Source organism: Engystomops pustulosus, chromosome 2 (genome assembly GCF_040894005.1).
Source record: "Engystomops pustulosus chromosome 2, aEngPut4.maternal, whole genome shotgun sequence".
Classification (NCBI taxonomy): Eukaryota; Metazoa; Chordata; class Amphibia; order Anura; family Leptodactylidae; genus Engystomops; species Engystomops pustulosus.
In genome coordinates, this window is record NC_092412.1 from 102900818 (window position 1) to 102918640 (window position 17823).

General features: G+C 42.9%; 1 protein-coding gene across 2 annotated transcripts in view; it reads right to left on the bottom strand.

Moving 5' to 3' along the window:
* The window catches only part of SH3RF3 (SH3 domain containing ring finger 3), a 334768-nt gene that overhangs the window by 176918 nt on the left and 140027 nt on the right, over positions 1-17823 (bottom strand). The gene's annotated exons all lie outside the window — the stretch shown is intronic.

Below are 17823 nucleotides of genomic sequence, written 5' to 3' on the forward strand. Positions count from 1 at the left end.
CTAAATAATATATAATAGCCGTATATAATGTTAATAGACGCCATTTATAATGTTAATAGACGCACGGCACACACTCGCACAGTGCACGGCACACACTGGCAGTGCACAGCATTCACTCACTCCCTCGCACAGCACACAATCACCACACACTCACACAGTGCAGAGCACACACGCAGCACACACACAGAGTGCAGTGTACCCCCGGCCGCGGCTCACACTCACCCGGCACTTCTCTCAGGTCCCGCCGGGATCACATAACTGCTGGCCGCTGCTGCGGGCATTGAGAGCTGGAGTAGCAGCATGTCCACATGTCTCCCTCGGGGTCGGTGCTCACAAATCCCACACATCTCCGCATCCTGCTGAGCGGCCCAGCGCGCGCTGTGATGGCGCTACTGACATTCCCCTCCTTTGCAGCGTGCGCTGGGCCGCTCAGCCTGCGCGCTACACGGAATAATTGCCAAGCGTATCTTTACGCATGGCAATTACTTTGGGGGGTAATGGCGCCTCATCACGCGTCTATGACGCGTGGTGAGGCGTTAATGCGACCTCTGCTGAAAAGGTGACGGAAAAGGTATACTGAAAAAGAAGTATAGTCATAGATTATCACTAGATATTAAAGGGGTTTTCCCACAAAGCAAATTTTGGCACTAGTAAAGTTATTTGCTGATCAGTGGGGGTCTCAGTGCTGAGACCCCTGCACATTGCGTGAACGAGGGACCAACTCCTCTCGGCAATTCCGTCAGCTCCATAGAGATTAATGGAGCAGAAGGGTCATGCGCGGCCGTCTACTCCATTACTCTAATGGAGCGACGAGGGGTTGGTTGGACCCCCTGATTCTCGTGATCTGCGGGGTCTCAGCACTAAGACCCCCACTGATCAGCAAGTTAGGTCTAACTTTGCTTAGTGGGAAAACCCCTTTAATAGTTGGTGTTGTGACCCTTTTACCATCCAATCAGTACTGACAGTACGGGACACCCCTCTAAGACTGGATGAATAGTCATACCGCACTGCCAATTTATTTATTGAAAAGGATAAAAACAGGGTCAGCGTTAGACATTGTTCTATGAAAAGATGATCCAAAAAGTACATCACTATATTTTAGGGGGAGTAGAAAGCAAAGCATTCATCTGTATCATATATATATAGCCTGTAAATACACATTGGTGGAGGAGATTTATCAAATGTTTACTTAGACCTGAACTGTCCCAGTTGCCCATGGCAAACAACCAAAGCTCGGCTTTCATTTTCTCACAAGTGTTTATAAAATTAAAGGAAACCTACCACTTGAAGTGGCAGGTATAAGGGGGAACTACCGAGTACCAGCTGTATCGCGGTTTAAAACACTTTTTAAAACTTTATGGCCGAAGCTGCTTCGGCGCAGGGAGGTACGCGCTCGGCGCACCATGCGCGCGACCGTGCCCGCGGCTCTCATTCACTTCCTATGTAGCCGCGTGCACGTACCTCCCTGCACCAAAGCAGCTTCGGCCATAAAGTTTAAAAAGTGTTTTAAACCGCGATGCTGCGGTTTAAAACACTAACAAAACTAAGCTCCGGCACCAGCTCACCCTGAGCTGGTGCTCGGTAGTTCACCCTTATACCTGCCACTTCAAGTGGTAGGTTTCCTTTAAAGCTGAGCTTTGATTGGTTTCCATGAGCAACTAGAACAGTTTTACCATGCAAACTTATGATAAATATCCCCCAGAAGGTACACAGTGGAGACAGAAAAAAACACAGTTACTGAGCATTAATAAGAAGAGAAGACTAAGCAGAATTTGTTAATAAAGAATGCTACAAATTGTCACTAACACCGCACAGCAATTTGCAGTAACTATAAGTTACTGATTAAAACTGAATAATCTTTACTGCTAACCAATAACAATAAACCATTGCTATATGTGATACAAACATCAGGACAAATGAAGCAGGGGAAGGCAGGTAAATTGCCTTTTTTATTAGGTTTTAATTATTGGTAATAAATAATGTGCAGAGCTGAAGTACAGTTCTGGGTTACTATCCTATGTATGATAAATAACTGTCATTGAAAAATGGGCTTAAAGGAAGAATATAATGTGACGCACAGAATGTAAAACAAACATTATTGGTGCTTTTCCACACATTATAATAAATGGATAATGTAAATTGACGTGGGGCTGAATATAGTTACCAGTATAGATTAAATACAATGTTTTAAAGTATGTTAATCCGAGATTGATTCTTATAATAGCCTGACAAGATTCCTTCAAATTGCACAGGTCAAACTGGTTTGTTAAATCCTTTAATTTATCCACCACAAACTCCCTAAATCTCATTGTTGTGAAGCGTAGATTAACAATACCGGAGCTCATCTCAGAACATGGTTTTAAGTAATTGAGAGCATTGATTTTCACTCATGCCTTGCGGGTTAAGAGCAGTTTTGCCATAGGTTAATACCTGAATTCCCCAAGTTATAATTTATACCAAGGTTCAGCATGATTCTTCTCAGTCTTAGATTCCTTAAAACTACAACATTTTACAGAACATTATTTTCAATGCTATATCTGTTTATTTTCAAACTGGACAACTACAGGTGAAGCAGTATTTTGGTATATACTCGAGTATAAGCCGACCCAAGTATAAGCCAAGGCCCCTAATTTTACCACAAAAACCTGTGTTTGGGTTTTTGGCACATTTTTTTGTGCTGAAAAACTAGGCTTATACCCGAGTATATATGGTATTTATCCTCTTATCTGGATATGTTGAAATATATGTGCCATTACTTGCAAGATAACATAGACCATCATTGCAGACCTCAAGCAAATTCAGGTTAAAGGGGTATACCCACGAAGACAAGATTCTTAAATATAGTCAGAAAAACTAAATAATAGATTATCTAATTCCCTATTACCCTGTTTCCGCTAAAATAAGACATCCCCCGAAAGTAAGACCTAGTACAATTTCATTCAGGCTTAGAAATATAAGACCTCCCCCGAAAATAAGACCTAGCGGCAGTCATTGCAGCAGCTTCCCCCTCCTCGTGCCATACTTTAATATTGGTAAATCTTTTAGATGCTGCAGAAGGTTGTGACACGGGGAAGAATTCATGGAATAAAATCACTGACTGTTGTGCTGCAAATGTGATCCCAGCAGCTACCAGGATAAGAAGGGGTCATTTATGGAAAGTGATTTTACTAACATGAGAGACTGGGGCCAATGATTCTATTAGAATTGGAGTCACAAGTAATACAGCATGAAATTCAGAGTTTGGAGAGTCATAAGGATGTTACAGAAGTTGATTTTTTGTTCAATGATAAATGTAAATTCTTATTCATGAAAATAATAAGACTTCTCCTGAAAATAAGACCTAGTGCCCCTTTAGGAGCAAAAATTCATATAAGACACTGTCTTATTTTCGGGGAAACAGGGTATTAACAAAAATACAGTACAGCAATTCACGATATAATTCCAACCTGTCTCTATCACTCCTAGTTTACACAATTTTGGTTGCCCCAGGATCCAACCATAAATCTTCTGACTAAGGTCGGACAGGGCAGATTCTTCTCAAGAATAGCTACTGTACTGTGCAGTGCTCTCTGCATCCAGCCCCTCCCCCTTGCAATACAAGACAAGCTCATTCACTCACTCTACAAACTACAGATAACATAAAATCTTTATAGCGGGGGAAGGAGGTATAGCAGAGCTGACTGTATGTTTTATAGCCGAGATGTAGCAGAGCTAGAGTGTATCATTGTGTTTTATATCAATCTCATGGATGTGTCAGATACTATAATTCACAAGTACCAACTAGAAACTTCTATTAATTGACGTTGGACAGTGAAGTAAGTCCTGTGCTAAAGCTGTGGAGTACTATGCTCATTTTGATTATATAAAACTCATTTGGGGGAAGATAAAGGTTTATAAGATATCTATTCCACAAGTCAACCCAGCAGCCTCCAGTCATAGTAGTAGAAATTAGAAGGGGGGCGGTAAGGATGTTTTGTAAAATGTCTGCAATAGAGCTGCATAAAGACTAAATTGGTACGTATATGGTGGTTTTATAAAAACCTTGGAGATAGAAAACTCCAGATAACCTAATTGAAATATTATCAAATAGTTTGGTCAGGACACATTCAAAATGTAGTTGAGATTTGTGTAAAGGCACAAATTGTATTCTAAATTGCAGAATATGATTGTATTTGAGTAACCACACAACATTTGTTCTTCCAATCTAGCCCACAAGAGAGGGATAGTAACTCAAAAAGTCTTTTTCAATGCCAGAAAGAGTGTATTAACACTTTGAGCCCTTTGATCTAAAAAAGAAGCACTGAGCTTTCACCATGCCTGTACGTAGAGTACCACAGAAGAGAAGGGAAATAGGTGTATGTAGTTAGGAAGGAAATACTTAGTGATCAGTGCTTCATTCCACAGGGAAGGATTGTCACAGTAGAGAAAGGGTGCAAGGTCAATAAACTGGGTACACAGAAAAGATGACAAACGCAGAGAGATAAAGCCACATAGAAGACAGAACATGTGATGTCAGGCAAAACCGAGTCAAAATGCAAGATAGCGGCACAGAAACAAGGCAAGAGAATGGTTGAGTGAACAAGCAGGGGACATATACACAAAAAAATAACAACATTAGTAATAACAAAGACAGTAGCGTCAGAAGACTGAGAATTAAGCAGCAATTGAGCTGAATATAAAAGGGAGTAACGGACGCCGCCTCCAGCAGCTGACTGGTTCACCCATCCATCACTTACGCCACAGCTGCACACAAAACTAACACAAACTCCTACTCAGCTTTCCCTAAGAAAAATATGCTGAAAGGCAGTTGTCAAACAAAGGCAGCCCTGGGTGTGGTTTTCAAGCACCGAAGTCTGCAACCTGATCCCATATACGATACTGCAGAGCACTTCAGTGACATCTGACAGTGACCAAAGAAAAATGTTCACCCAAAGAAATCCTGCTTAACAATTAGAGGGGTTGATTGGGAAAAGTATTTTTACTAATGATTTTGAGTAGTGAAAAAAAAAAACAAAGAGCTAATTACTTTAGCTCCTTTCCAGAGCAGCTCCCCCCATCACTTCTGTTGGTATATAGAAGCTCAGTGGTGACATTCTGCTGCCTGTATTAGCCAGTAGCATGCACACACTGCCATTGTTACATCAAATCTGTGCATCTGTATAAAAACAGACAGAGGTAACTTTAGTTACCCACCAAGGCCGATAAAAAATAAAGAATCAGAAAATTGAAAATAGATTAGAACTTGATAAACTGAATGATTTAACTATTATCTAACTGACTATTTATTACACTTTAAATGTTCCTTTGTTCTTATGTGGATATTCAGAAAGGTCTTTGCGAGCATTGTATTATACAGGTGGTCCCCCACTAAAGAACACCCAACTTACAGAAGACCCATAGTTACAAACGGACCTCTGGATGTTGGTAATTTACTGTACTTTAGCCCTGGGTTACAATAAACAGCTATAACAGTTATCTAAAGTGTAATTAAGCTTTATTGTTAATCCTTCTTCTTATGACAACCCAACACTTTAAAAATTCAATTGTCACCAACACCAAAAAAATTTTGGCTGGGGCTACAATTATAAAATATACAGATCCGACTTACATACAAATTCAATTTAAGAACAAACCTACAGTACCTATATTCTACGTATTCTAAGTCTTCATGGTTCTCACGGCCCCTCTGTGTGTGACGTTTCTGAAGGAGGAGGAGTCTCCTCCGAACCGTCACACACAGGCTGGGCATTCGTTGTCTCGGTGAGAGCCAGGAAGGCTAAGCGTGGAGTAAACCATTATGATGTGCTATGGCATATATTTAGCTGAAAAATGGTGATGAACATATACCTTTCTGGATATTCAAGAAATATTTATATAAAATAATAAAATAGAACATGAAGAGTCTTTTTGATTAAGAGCCATGACATTGGTCAACACATAAGTGATAGGCCATTTTCTAATACACCCCCTTCATAGAGGCATGTACAATGTACAGGCAGTCCCCAGGTTACAGCATAGGTTCCATAGGTTTGTTCTTAAGTTGAATTTTTATGAAAGTCGAAACTGTATATTTTATAATTGTAGTTCCAGACAAATAATTTTTTTGCCCCAGAGACAATCAGAGTTTTAACATTTTTAGCTGTAATAGGACCAATGATTATCAATAAAGCTTCATAACAAACACCTGACAGCTGATCAGTGTAGCCTGGGACTATAGTAAAACATCCAGAGAGCTTCACCAAAGGTCACAGTGGGGAGAGGGGTCCATATTTAACTAGGGGGTGTCCTTAAGTAGGGGACCGCCTGTACATTAATTCTACCTCTTCATTCTCTACAATTTTAAGAAATAGATCCTGATGCCAAAATTCATTTTAAGATTTAAATTTAGAGCATGGATGTTGCTGGCATTTAACATGCATGTTGATGTAGGTGACTCTCCGTAGAAAGAGCAGTTTCTATGGAAACTACATGTAGACTGCATTGGCTTTCCATAACAGGAACACTAACTATCCATAAAATACATGATGGTGCTGCTGCTTTGTCTTTCTTTCCTACATCAAGGTTCAGATTTTTTTTTTTACAAGATAAACCTTTTGTTACTTAGATAAACCTTGACCATTACTTCTAATAATAATTGATGTCTGCATAGAATTTCTATAACACAAAGCATATGCTATCTACAGGCGGGCTGCTGTTGTTTACCATATTTAGTATTTAGAATTTATTATAACCCAAAGTTTACATTCAGGTTATTGTAGCAGTTTTTATTATAATAAATGTAATTTGTTATATCATGGATACTGTACATTAGTAAATGTACAGTAGATCCTTAGTTTAAGTGCTAAAATATTAATCCCTGTCATTATTATGAACTTCTTTGCTGTTTTCTTGCTCTCTAAAATATTAGAAAGCTTTGATGAGGGACTACTACTTAAAAAAAACTCTGGAAATTCCTACTATAAGCTATAGGGAATATAAAATGGTAATGAACATGTCTCATCAGTGCTGTGCTCTAATTGGCTGCAGTAGTCACATGTCACCACCACCACAACAGAGACTGGGAGCTGGCTAGAGCTGCAGTGCATGGTCGCCTGCAGAAAAAAATAGACACGATTTATTATTTATATTTAAAGAGTACCTGTCAGCAGCTTTTACCCCCACTAAACTACTAGCACCCCCAGGTCAGTATGAAATGTCATTTGTAGAATTCCCCCAAAAATATTCCCCAAAGTCAGGCAAATATGACTCTTCTAATTCAATTTACATATGAGATGAATCAAGTTTAGTGTCACTTCTGCTATATACTACCTAGGCACATGCTTTTGTGTCATGTTATAAATATGGATCTCCAGAGATCACACCAGGCTTAAAGCTTGTGAGCTACACAACCATAAATACATACAGCTTATCGGGGTTTGCCCACAAAAGAAAAGTCTCAAAATTTCAATCCCCTAGTGATGTTTACACAATAAAGATAATTTTAAATGCCTTTCTTTCAATTTTACACTGTTTTATTGCTGTGTTAGCTCCTATAACTCAGTGATGGTCAGTGTAATATTCCAGAGTGTGGTCAAGGACTCTCTAAGCAGACACTTCATAATTCTACTGTGCTGTGAGATGCTGTGTGCCGACAATGTGCTTAAATTATCAAGGTAGAGGTTAATATACACTTTCTACTAGTATCTGACACATCAGAGACGAGAGATGAGATCCATGAGATGCATATAACACACAATGACACTCCCCAGCTCTTGCTTCATCTCTGCTCTCACACTATCAGATCTGATGAGCCTCCTCCCCCTTCCCCAGATAAAGAACTTATCTGCCTGTAGTTTGTAGCTCTCCTCCTCCCGCTCTTGTTGTTGTTTTCCATCAGGAAGTCAGTGTGTATCAGTGCGATTTCGTCCTGGAATGCAGGGGGGAGGGTCGCTGCAGAGAGCAGAGAACAACTCTGCTCCACAGCGTCAGAAAAGATGGCTGCCAACCCTAAAATCAGAATATACAGGGTCCGAAACCAGCGGCAACTGAAATTGTGTACACCAGGACTGATAGTAACAGGTTGGAATTATATCCATGAAATTCTGTATTTTTGTTAATAACATTGAATTAGAGAATGTATTATTTTTGTTATCCTGAGTGTATTTAATAAACTTATCTTTTGGGAATACCCCTTTAAGATATGGTTTGAAATGAAAGCTGAGGATACAGATCCATCTCCTACCTATTTTAACTACCTTTATGTCTAGTTGTGTACCTAACAGAACCATGAGCTTCACGAGAAAGATCTGAAAGGTGAGATTCTTAGATTTAATGACGCAAAAAGTATCTAGCTACTATAAAACCAAAGATTGGGGCTTCTGAATTGACACTACCCCTGTAACCACTAAACTTGACTCATTTTATGGAAAAGATGAAAGGAAAGAGTCATATTTGCATGACATTGGGGGAGATTTTGTTTTATAGGTAAATGGGGAATTCTAGAAAGGACATTTCATACCCCACCTGAGGAGGCTAGTAGTTGAATAAAACCTGGCGACAAGTTCAATGTCTCAGGCTTGTCTAGTATTAATAGTAATATTACGTATTAGTAATCAAATGGTGTTCCTTTGGAGTTTAAAATGTCAAGTAATAAACTTTTCAAACCTTAAATTGACATCCATTAATTTACCTTAATAAGTCAATATGGGAGGCAATCATGGAGAAATCGCACCAAATCTTGTCCTGTGAAGTGTGATGGACCTAAAAGGGGGTATCACTGTCAGACAGTGTGGGACACATAAATCATTAGGGTGGGATTTAACATACAGACTTTAAAACTTGATAAAGCTGACTAGTTAAGGAAACTTATGGTTGTAAATGCTTATAGTTTAAATTTTTAAGAGCAGAAAGCTCAGTAAAGCACATGGGAAAGGTCACTCATTGATGCTGCACCTGCCAAGGCCAGTTTAACCCATTAATGACGCCCCATTTTTACATTTTTGAGTTTCCATTTTTCTCTCATCACCTACAAAAATCCATAACATTTTTCCATCACATACATACAAGAAGGTCTTTGTTTCTCTATATTTTGATACGGATTACTTTTTCATTATTCAGTGAATGGAGCGGAGTGAGGTTTCATTGCTACCATTTTTGGGGCTGTACAACCTTTTGATCACTTTTAATTCCATTAAAATTAAAATTATGTGTTGCAAAATGGAAAAATAGGTTTTCGGACACTATTTTCTGGTAATATTTTCTGGTACTTTTGCCCTAATTGGTCTGATCATTCCTACCATATAGTGCAATATAGCTGTATTGCAGTATAAAGTGGATTAGATTCACTGATGATCTGTGAGAAGAGACTACTCCCCTCCAAGATGGTGGCCTCAACACGCCACCGGCATTTAAATGCCTCGGACAGGTTTGCCTCTACAATTAGAGAGCACTGTCATATGACCTCCTCCTCCTCCCTCCAGAGAAAGCAGGGAGCAGAAGCCCCCCCCCCCCACTGTAAATCCATAGAGTTGTTTACAAGATGGTTTCACAGCTACTTCAGAAATAAGCCAAACTGAGCAGGATACCAAAGTTGCTGGATAAAAGGTAATCAAAATAATGGTGATAACGCATTTGAAGAGTCTGATATCCTCATATTGGCAGAGTTTCGTCTTAATGAACTTAATGCCTCAGATAGGAGATCTATTGAACACCTTACCGCCCTTCCTCGCCGCACCATGGACATGCTTTTGTTTTATTATGTTTGTTCTTAAAAATTTTGGGGAAAAAAAAATCTAAATAAAGAGTTTATAAAAAATTAGATAATAATTAGAGATGAGCGAACATGCTCGTTCGAGCATTAGCGTACTCGAAACTGCTCGTTGCTCGGACGAATACTTCGCCCGCTCGAGAAAATGGCAGCTCCCGCCGTTTTGCTTTTTGGCGGCCAGAAACAGAGCCAATCACAAGCCAGGAGACTCTGCACTCCACCCAGCATGACGTGGTACCCTTACACGTCGATAGCAGTGGTTGGCTGGCCAGATCAGGTGACCCTGGGATAGACTAGCCGCTGCCCGCGCTGCTCGGATCATTCTGTGTCTGGATGCCGCTAGGGAGAGAGCTGCTGCTGGTCAGGGAAAGCGTTAGGGTGTTCTATTAGAATAGTGTTAGGCAGGAGTGATTCAACAAGAACCCAACAGCCCTTCTTAGGGCTACAATAACGTTATACTTTTTTTTTTTTGTTTGCTTGTGGCTGGGCTTGCTGGCACTAGTAGTGCAGCTAGTACCATATTGTGAGGAATTTGCAGGGGGACTTGCTACCGTTGTGTTTAGCTCTTAGTGACACACATATCCACCTCAAACACCAAAGTGGGAAAATTTATTAGGGGTTGGATTTCAATTAGGCACAGTCTGGCAGTTTCTTTTTATTTTACGTTTATTTTTTCATAACTCAGCGTCATCTCATCAGTGTGCTTTCATACTTGGCTAGAAAATAGCCAAAAGGAGAATCCAAACGGCTTACTTACGCCTACAATAGCGTTATATATATTTTATTTCTGGTTGATCTGCTGGTGGCTGTCCTTGCTGCAGTGCATCTACTAGCCAATTGTCAGGAATTTGGAGTGAGACTTGCGACCGCTGTGTTTAGCGCTTAGTGACGCACATATCCATCGCAAAGACCGAAGTGGGAAAATTTATTAGGGGTTGGATTTCAATTAGGCACAGTCTGGCAGTTTCTTTTTATTTTACGTTTATTTTTTCATAACTCAGCGTCATCTCATCAGTGTGCTTTCATACTTGGCTAGAAAATAGCCAAAGGAGAATCCAAACGGCTTACTTACGCCTACAATAGCGTTATATATATTTTATTTCTGGTTGATCTGCTGGTGGCTGTCCTTGCTGCAGTGCATCTACTAGCCAATTGTCAGGAATTTGGAGTGAGACTTGCGACCGCTGTGTTTAGCGCTTAGTGACGCACATATCCATCGCAAAGACCGAAGTGGGAAAATTTATTAGGGGTTGGATTTCAATTAGGCACAGTCTGGCAGTTTCTTTTTATTTTACGTTTATTTTTTCATAACTCAGCGTCATCTCATCAGTGTGCTTTCATACTTGGCTAGAAAATAGCCAAAGGAGAATCCAAACGGCTTACTTACGCCTACAATAGCGTTATATATATTTTATTTCTGGTTGATCTGCTGGTGGCTGTCCTTGCTGCAGTGCATCTACTAGCCAATTGTCAGGAATTTGGAGTGAGACTTGCGACCGCTGTGTTTAGCGCTTAGTGACGCACATATCCATCGCAAAGACCGAAGTGGGAAAATTTATTAGGGGTTGGATTTCAATTAGGCACAGTCTGGCAGTTTCTTTTTATTTTACGTTTATTTTTTCATAACTCAGTGTCATCTCATCAGTGTGCTTTCATACTTGGCTAGAAAATAGCCAAAGGAGAATCCAAACGGCTTACTTACGCCTACAATAGCGTTATATATATTTTATTTCTGGTTGATCTGCTGGTGGCTGTCCTTGCTGCAGTGCATCTACTAGCCAATTGTCAGGAATTTGGAGTGAGACTTGCGACCGCTGTGTTTAGCGCTTAGTGACGCACATATCCATCGCAAAGACCGAAGTGGGAAAATTTATTAGGGGTTGGATTTCAATTAGGCACAGTCTGGCAGTTTCTTTTTATTTTACGTTTATTTTTTCATAACTCAGCGTCATCTCATCAGTGTGCTTTCATACTTGGCTAGAAAATAGCCAAAGGAGAATCCAAACGGCTTACTTACGCCTACAATAGCGTTATATATATTTTATTTCTGGTTGATCTGCTGGTGGCTGTCCTTGCTGCAGTGCATCTACTAGCCAATTGTCAGGAATTTGGAGTGAGACTTGCGACCGCTGTGTTTAGCGCTTAGTGACGCACATATCCATCGCAAAGACCGAAGTGGGAAAATTTATTAGGGGTTGGATTTCAATTAGGCACAGTCTGGCAGTTTCTTTTTATTTTACGTTTATTTTTTCATAACTCAGCGTCATCTCATCAGTGTGCTTTCATACTTGGCTAGAAAATAGCCAAAGGAGAATCCAAACGGCTTACTTACGCCTACAATAGCGTTATATATATTTTATTTCTGGTTGATCTGCTGGTGGCTGTCCTTGCTGCAGTGCATCTACTAGCCAATTGTCAGGAATTTGGAGCGAGACTTGCGACCGCTGTGTTTAGCGCTTAGTGACGCACATATCCATCGCAAAGACCGAAGTGGGAAAATTTATTAGGGGTTGGATTTCAATTAGGCACAGTCTGGCAGTTTCTTTTTATTTTATGTTTATTTTTTCATAACTCAGCGTCATCTCATCAGTGTGCTTTCATACTTGGCTAGAAAATAGCCAAAAGGAGAATCCAAACGGCTTACTTACGCCTACAATAGCGTTATATATATTTTATTTCTGGTTGATCTGCTGGTGGCTGTCCTTGCTGCAGTGCATCTACTAGCCAATTGTCAGGAATTTGGAGTGAGACTTGCGACCGCTGTGTTTAGCGCTTAGTGACGCACATATCCATCGCAAAGACCGAAGTGGGAAAATTTATTAGGGGTTGGATTTCAATTAGGCACAGTCTGGCAGTTTCTTTTTATTTTACGTTTATTTTTTCATAACTCAGCGTCATCTCATCAGTGTGCTTTCATACTTGGCTAGAAAATAGCCAAAGGAGAATCCAAACGGCTTACTTACGCCTACAATAGCGTTATATATATTTTATTTCTGGTTGATCTGCTGGTGGCTGTCCTTGCTGCAGTGCATCTACTAGCCAATTGTCAGGAATTTGGAGTGAGACTTGCGACCGCTGTGTTTAGCGCTTAGTGACGCACATATCCATCGCAAAGACCGAAGTGGGAAAATTTATTAGGGGTTGGATTTCAATTAGGCACAGTCTGGCAGTTTCTTTTTATTTTACGTTTATTTTTTCATAACTCAGCGTCATCTCATCAGTGTGCTTTCATACTTGGTTAGAAAATAGCCAAAAGGAGAATCCAAACGGCTTACTTACGCCTACAATAGCGTTATATATATTTTATTTCTGGTTGATCTGCTGGTGGCTGTCCTTGCTGCAGTGCATATACTAGCCAATTGTCAGGAATTTGGAGTGAGACTTGCGACCGCTGTGTTTAGCGCTTAGTGACGCACATATCCATCGCAAAGACCGAAGTGGGAAAATTTATTAGGGGTTGGATTTCAATTAGGCACAGTCTGGCAGTTTCTTTTTATTTTACGTTTATTTTTTCATAACTCAGCGTCATCTCATCAGTGTGCTTTCATACTTGGCTACAAAATAGCCAAAGGAGAATCCAAACGGCTTACTTACGCCTACAATAGCGTTATATATATTTTATTTCTGGTTGATCTGCTGGTGGCTGTCCTTGCTGCAGTGCATCTACTAGCCAATTGTCAGGAATTTGGAGTGAGACTTGCGACCGCTGTGTTTAGCGCTTAGTGACGCACATATCCCTCGCAAAGACCGAAGTGGGAAAATTTATTAGGGGTTGGATTTCAATTAGGCACAGTCTGGCAGTTTCTTTTTATTTTACGTTTATTTTTTCATAACTCAGCGTCATCTCATCAGTGTGCTTTCATACTTGGCTAGAAAATAGCCAAAAGGAGAATCCAAACGGCTTACTTACGCCTACAATAGCGTTATATATATTTTATTTCTGGTTGATCTGCTGGTGGCTGTCCTTGCTGCAGTGCATCTACTAGCCAATTGTCAGGAATTTGGAGTGAGACTTGCGACCGCTGTGTTTAGCGCTTAGTGACGCACATATCCATCGCAAAGACCGAAGTGGGAAAATTTATTAGGGGTTGGATTTCAATTAGGCACAGTCTGGCAGTTTCTTTTTATTTTACGTTTATTTTTTCATAACTCAGCGTCATCTCATCAGTGTGCTTTCATACTTGGCTAGAAAATAGCCAAAGGAGAATCCAAATGGCTTACTTACGCCTACAATAGCGTTATATATATTTTATTTCTGGTTGATCTGCTGGTGGCTGTCCTTGCTGCAGTGCATCTACTAGCCAATTGTCAGGAATTTGGAGTGAGACTTGCGACCGCTGTGTTTAGCGCTTAGTGACGCACATATCCATCGCAAAGACCGAAGTGGGAAAATTTATTAGGGGTTGGATTTCAATTAGGCACAGTCTGGCAGTTTCTTTTTATTTTACGTTTATTTTTTCATAACTCAGCGTCATCTCATCAGTGTGCTTTCATACTTGGCTAGAAAATAGCCAAAAGGAGAATCCAAACGGCTTACTTACGCCTACAATAGCGTTATATATATTTTATTTCTGGTTGATCTGCTGGTGGCTGTCCTTGCTGCAGTGCATATACTAGCCAATTGTCAGGAATTTGGAGTGAGACTTGCGACCGCTGTGTTTAGCGCTTAGTGACGCACATATCCATCGCAAAGACCGAAGTGGGAAAATTTATTAGGGGTTGGATTTCAATTAGGCACAGTCTGCCATTTCCTTTTTATTTTACGTTTATTTTTTCATAACTCAGCGTCATCTCATCTGGCATAGCAGTGTGCTTTCATACTTGGCTAGAAAATAGCCATAGCAATAGGATAGCATTGTTTGGTTTTAAAAACTAAAAAACACAAAAAAAACTAAAAACACAAAAAAACACAAAAAAAAGTTAAAAAAAAATCAAAGTTATAACTCTCATTTTCAAAATGTTTAACCCGAGGGCTAGGGGTAGAGGACGAGGGCGGGGACGTGGGCGTCCAACTACTGCAGGGGTCAGAGGCCGTGGTCCTGGGCGGGGTGAGACACCACCTGCTGATGAGGGAGCAGGGGAACGCCGCAGAGCTACACTCCCTAGGTTCATGTCTGAAGTTACTGGGACTCGTGGTAGAGCACTGTTGAGGCCAGAACAGTGCGAACAGGTGATGTCGTGGATTGCCGACAATGCTTCGAGCAATTTGTCCACCAGTCAGTCTTCCACGCAGTCCACCCATGTCACCGAAATCGGCACTCCTCCAGCTCCTGCACCTCAGCCTCCTCCCCCCCAGTCTGCCCCCTCCCAGGAAAATTTGGCATTTGAACTGGCATACTCTGAGGAACTGTTTTCTGGACCCTTCCCACAGTCACAAACCACTTGTCCGGTTGCTGATGAGCAATTTTCCGATGCCCAGGTTTTCCACCAGTCGCAGTCTGTGGGTGATGATGACCTTCTTGACGTAGTGGAAGAAGTGTGTAAAGAGGTGTCCGACGATGAGGAGACACAGTTGTCAGACAGTGGTGAAGTTGTTGTCAGGGCAGGAAGTCCGAGGGGGGAGCAGACTGAGGGATCGGAGGATGATGAGGTGACAGACCCAAGCTGGGTTGAGAGGCCGGGTGAACACAGTGCTTCTGAGACGGAGGAGAGTCCTCGACCAGAACAGGTTGGAAGAGGCAGTGGTGGGGCCAGACGGAGAGGCAGGGCCAGAGCAGGTGCATCAGCGCCAAATGTGTCACGTAGTGAAGCTCCCGTGGCGAGGGCTCCCACGGCGAGAGCTAGATTTTCAGAAGTCTGGAGGTTCTTTAAGGAAACACCGGATGACCGACGGACTGTGGTGTGCAACCTTTGCCAAACCAGGATCAGCAGGGGTTCCACCACTAATAGCTTAAATACCACCAGTATGCGCAGGCATATGAATGCTAAACACCCCAGTGGCACCAAGCCCGTTCACCTCCGGCCGTGCACACCACTGCTCCTTCCCCTGTTTCAGCTGATAGTCAGCCCCCTGCCCAGGACCCTGGCACAAAAACCCCATCGTCGCCTCCACGATCCTCCACAGCATCCACCAGCGTTCAGCTCTCCATACCCCAGACGCTGGAGCGGAAACGCAAATATAGTGCAACCCACCCGCACGCCCAAGCCCTTAATGTCCACATCTCCAGATTGCTTAGCCTGGAGATGCTGCCCTATAGGCTAGTAGAGACCGAGGCCTTTCGCAACCTCATGGCGGCGGCCGCCCCTCGGTATTCGGTCCCCAGCTGCCACTACTTTTCCCGATGTGCCGTCCCAGCCCTGCACCAGCACGTGTCAGACAACATCATCCGTGCCCTGACCAACGCCGTTTCTGACAAGGTCCACCTGACCACGGACACGTGGACGAGTGCTGCCGGGCAGGGCCACTATATATCGCTGACGGCACATTGGGTTAACTTGGTGGAGGCTGGGACCGAGTCTGACCCTGCGGCTGGTCATATACTGCCGACGCCGAGGATTGCGGGGCCTACCTCGGTCCAGGTCTTTCAGGCCTACTATGCCTCCTCCTCCTCCCACCCCTCCTCCACCTCCTCCTCCGAACTACCATCTGTGGGCATGGCGCCATCAGTCGCTAGCTCTAGGCACAGCAGCAGTGCCGTCGCCAAGCGACAGCAGGCGGTGCTCAAACTGCTGAGCCTAGGCGATAAAAGGCACACCGCCCAAGAGCTATTACAGGGCATCACGGCGCAGACTGATCTGTGGCTGGCACCGCTGAACCTGAAGCCAGGCATGGTTGTGTGTGACAACGGCCGTAACCTGGTGGCGGCTCTGCAACTCGGCAGACTGACACATGTGCCATGCCTGGCCCATGTGTTAAATCTGATAGTTCAGCGTTTCCTCAAGACATACCCCAATCTGTCTGATTTGCTCACGAAGGTGCGCCGCATCTGTGCGCATTTCAGGAAGTCCAGCACAGATGCTGCCACTCTCAGGGCAGCGCAGCGCCGCCTCCAACTGCCCGCTCACCGACTGTTGTGCGACGTGCCCACGAGGTGGAATTCAACACTGACCATGTTATCCAGAGTTTACCAGCAGCGCAGAGCGATTGTAGACTGCCAGATGTCAACTTCCACCAGAACTGGTAGTCAGGTCAGTCAGCTTCCTCAAGTCTACAATGAGGAGTGGACGTGGATGTCTGATATCTGTCAGGTGCTGAGTAACTTCGAGGAGTCAACACAGATGGTCAGTGGCGATGCCGCCATCATCAGCCTCACCATCCCGCTGCTTGGCCTGTTGAAAAACTCTCTGATCAGCATGAAGCCGGAAGCTTTGCGCTCGTCACAAGAGACGGGGGAAGAAGATTCCCTTGTTGATAGCCAAAGCACCCTTAGGTCTGTTTCTCAGCGCATATCGGAGGAGGTGGAGGTGGAGGAGGATGAGGAGGAGAATGTTGGCGAGACACAAGAGGGGACCATTGTTGAGTCCTTCACTGTTCAGCGTGTATGGGCAGAAGAAGAGGAGTTGGAGGAGTTGGAGGAGGAGGAAATGGACAGTCAGGCCAGTGAGGGGAGTGAATTCTTACGCGTTGGTACTCTGGCGCATATGGCAGATTTCATGCTAGGCTGCCTATTCCGTGACCCTCGCGTTCAAAGAATTTATTCCAGCACCGATTACTGGGTATTCACTCTCCTGGACCCACGGTACAAGCAAAATCTTTCCACTCTCATCCCTGGAGAGGAAAGGAGTGTGAGAATGCATGAATACCAGCAGGCCCTGGTGCACAAGCTGAAACACTATTTCCCTTCTGACAGCGCTAGTGGCAGAGTGCGTAGTTCTGCGGGACAAGTAGCGAGGGAGAGTAGGCGAGCAGGCAGCTTGTCCAGCACTGGCAAGGGTACGCTTTACAAGGCTTTTGCCAGCTTTATGTCACCCCAGCAAGACACTGTCACCTGTCCCCAGTCTCGGCAGAGTAGGGCTGATCTTTACAGAAAGATGGTGAGGGAGTACGTAGCTGACCATACCATCGTCCTAAATGATCACACAGCTCCCTACAACTACTGGGTTTCAAAGCTGGACATGTGGCACGAACTGGCGCTGTA